Genomic DNA, 4,292 nt, shown 5'->3' on the forward strand with positions numbered 1-4,292 from the left:
GTCAAAATAGCAACTATCCCGGTCCCGTATGGATCCACAATAATTATTACCAATGAAGATGGAGAAGGCAGGAAGAAGTCTATATTTTAACCCATCCTTACCCTCAATAGGCAATGTTATCAGTACCATACTTCACGGAATAGAACAAAACAAGCCCACATCCCCAAAGCCATTTTTTAAAAAACAATAATAGCCAAGGAAAATTCAAGGTAAAATTTAGCTCTCATACCCTTTGTTTTTATATTTAATGTGCTCTGGATCATGAAGAGCAAGGGTAGAAGGGTGATAAAGAGCACAGGGCAACTAACTCATACTGTACCCAGAACTGGTCTGACACATGGAGTGTGTGTGTGCATCCCAACAAACCTACAAACACTGCTTTTCCTTTGCATGCCTCACAATCTTCTGTTTCAAGAATTTTACATTTCTTTATGTAGGAAGATGACCATCGTAAATGAGGGCACTTAGAGTTTCCCTAACTTTTCTGTGCTGAACTGTGTTTCCTACATTCTTCTTGTCTGCTCTCTTTCAGGAAATCCAAATTGAACTCCATGAAATGAGTCCTCCTCTTCGGTTCAGACTTTATTTATAAAATTTCTAGGAAAACACGACATTACCTCTCTCCTAGACAGAATATTAGAGAGCAAGTCTCCTCTGTACAGTTAAACTCACTATCAGTGCCATACAGGAAACAATTGCAAAGCTACCCCCCAAATTCTTAAGCAATCAAAAGTGATGACCAGGAGAAAGAGAGACAAAAGTTTGCTTTAATCAGTAAAAAAAAAAAAAAAAAAAAATTCGAGAAGCATTAGGGAGATGTGAGGATTCTGGCTTAGTAAATTTTACTTAACTAGAATATTCAGGGAATGGGCTGTTTGTTTCTTTATTTTGGTTCATTTGTTTACTTGCTTGCTTGCTTTTGTTTTAAATCCCTTAATTAAAAAAATTGTTGCGTTACTATATGATTCCATTTGCATGTCATTCTGAAAAAGGCAAAACTAAAGGGACAGAGACTAGATCACCGGTGTCCAGTGATTAACAGTGGGAGGAAGGCTTGACTACAAAGGGGCAGCATTTTGGGGGGCATAAAATTGCTCTGCATTTTAATTTTGGTGATAGATGCATTACTCTATGCATTTTTTAAAACTCAGAGAAATGTGCATTAAAAAAACTAAATTTTGCTGTACATAAAAATAAATGAATGTAAAATTTTAAGTTGCCGTACAGTGTAGGAGGAAGACCAGTGGACTGGGATTCAAGTGACCAATGTTCCACTTCTGCCAACTCCAGTCCCCTTTCTAGCACCGTAGACAAAAGTTGTTTTTGCTTGTATTCTTATTACTAGAAGTCTTTCTAAAATGATTCTAGGAAATGTGTCTGCCTTAGAAAATAGAACATCCAGGGGGCAAATGTCAGCTTTCTTTGTCATGTTTTAATGTCTTAGGGACCTACACATTCCAGGACAGAGGGTGGCTACCAGCATAGCACCACAGCCCTTCCCAGCTGAATAGTTTTCCTTCCTTGTCCTTCTCTGGTGCTTTGAAACTCCACAAGTCATCATATTTGAATAGATTTCACTAAAGTATTAATGCATTTATTTATTCATACATTTCATTATAAGCAAAAAGAACAATTATGTTCTTAGATGCACTTAATGAGTTCGATAAGCAGGCACTTGAGAGAGCAACATATGGTTGTTTGTGATTAGATTCAATGACATAGAGATGTCTCTACTGAGTTGTCCTCCCGAACGTATTCTCTGCAGCTCTGGCTCTGCCTGTGTCCTCTGTACAAGGTCTTGCGATAGAGTGGGTGTCTCAGACAGAGGCTCCAGAGAAATCCTTGTATCATAACAGTCTTTAGTGTATATTTTTAACTCTTTCATTGAAGTACTCTACGTAATAACAAATATTTCTTGTTATGCTTTTTCAAGTTTGTTAATGATTTGCCCTCAGTGTTTCTATATGATTAGTCTCAGGGCATTTTTATGTGTCTCATATACAATACTTTCTCTGTCTTTAGAGTTGGTTTCTTGGACTGATTGTTCTATTCTATATTTCATTAGTTTTCCTTATGTGATTTTTGGGGTTCAAAAATTTATTTTAAAAATGTATATAGTTCAGCCAAGCTTCTTATAACTTTTAATTATGAAAACTGATACACAGTCACTAGATGGTTGACTATAGTTATCAAGTGAAATCTTCCCCAACAGAACTTTGGGCAGCATTCTAAGCATTATAAAAATATATAGAAAGATCGCAGTATTTATCATTTAGTTTATTTCAGGGGGCACCCAAGTTCCGGATTTTCTGGCAGAGACTAAAGACCTCCACAAAATGGGGAGAGGGGAAGAAGGCTCCCAGTCAGGAGTTATCCTTGGCTCCTCCTTCATCATCTTTCACCTCTTACTGATTGTCATGTCAACTCCCTCACTTCCCTGCCCTATCTTTCATCCCCACTGCCCCTGCCTTTGGACAGGCCTCTGCCTTCCTATTCCTGGACCACAGCCACTGGTCTAAAGAGCTTAGAGCATAGAAAGTACTCAGTAAATATAAAACGGATAAATGGATGGATGGATGGATGGATGGATGGATGGATGGATGGATGGATGAATAGGAAGAAAGCAGGAGGAAGAGAGGAGAGGAAAATAGAAAGGAAAAGAAAGAAGAAAATAGTTCTTTTTGATATCGTGTAAAGTACTTACAAATCAGAAATGACTATACTGTGGCACATCTAATTTTCCAGTTCCCTAAGTGGGAGAATGAACCCAAAGACATAAATTCTTCCCTCTCCCATTCACCAAGGAGTCTACTATCCATACATTACATTGTTCCACCAACAAAAGGTAGAGAAACAAATAGTATTCTCGCATGACGCCCTGGAAAGATGACTCCTCAAGTCACCATGACCCTCAGTAACAGTTAGTTGCCTGATTGCCTGTTTCCAACTAGAAAGCCCCACCACATCGCTTCTCCAAAAGAGGCAGCCTGGGTTATTAACTGTAACAAGTAACAAGCTGGAAGACAGAAAGCCACTCTTAAGACCATCACTCTTTTTTCTGATGGAAATTGACTCCTCGCATTAAACTCCGTTGATAATATCTTTGTTGACTAAGAATTTTTTTTCTAAACTGCTATTTATTTCAGTGGTATAATCCTATAACTTTATCATGTTTATTCTGGTGAATGCTTTTTGGCTTTACTTATGGGAGAAGCCCCATAAAATGAATTCAAGAGTTTATGTTAGTGGGTATTATTGGCTTCAGGTACTTCCTTGGTAACTTTTGTTTGGTGGCGCTCTATACTGTGGTCTAAACATAGACTACTTTCTTTTCCTTGCGTGCAACTCTATTGAAACACTTTGACCATAGAAAACCAAGTGTTTAAAATCAGCTAAGGAGGTAAAAACCCAATCGCTCATGGCAAAATTTAGCAGACTTTCCCTAAAGACAGAGGAATTCTTACCTACCACTTTTACCCAAAGTGTGTGGTGAATGTCCGCCACATGGCTGGGGGTTGGGGTAGCTACCCTACAGTCCTGAACTCAAATGGTTCCAACAATCTGGAGGTTATAAAGGGATAAGCAATGACAATATGGCTAAAGAGGAAGACAGAACAGCCCATACAACTGGTACTGCTTTAGTTTATAAGCTCTATGGAGCAAAGACAGTGTCTCTTTAAAACGTCACTTAGGTGCTCAATAGAGTACTGTGTAAATGTGGGTGCCTAATTAATAACTTTGCTGATAAATGGAAAAATATTCCAAGGCTATACCCGAAAATCCAGTAGGACCTGTGCTTCAAGGTATAAAGGTGAAGGTAATAAAGAGACACTCAGTCCTATGAAGTGTTCACTCCAAGTGCTCTTGCTTTGGAGGTAAAAAAGATTGGATACACTTTTTCAATAGTTAATTACGTTAGTGATTGTGTGCTACCAAAATAATACAAAAACAAGGATTAAAACGTTTCAGCCAAATTGAATTTTCATAATTAAGTATCTTTAGCAAAACAAGATATGTTTTCTGCAGGTGGATGTCTTACTATTTCAATCCTTTAAAAAATGATATAAAAAGCACTTTTTCTTTTTTAATTGTGGTATAATTGATATATAACATTATGTTAGTTCAGATATATAAATAATGCTTCTTTATATGTATATATTATGAAATGATCACCACAGTAAGTCTAATTAACATCCATCACCATACATAGTTATGAAAATTTGTTTCTTTTAATGAGAAGTTTTAAGATCTACTCCTTTAGAAACTTTCAAATATACAATACAGTATTCTTA

Source organism: Pteropus alecto, unplaced genomic scaffold (genome assembly GCF_000325575.1).
Source record: "Pteropus alecto unplaced genomic scaffold, ASM32557v1 scaffold111, whole genome shotgun sequence".
NCBI classification, from domain to species: Eukaryota; Metazoa; Chordata; class Mammalia; order Chiroptera; family Pteropodidae; genus Pteropus; species Pteropus alecto.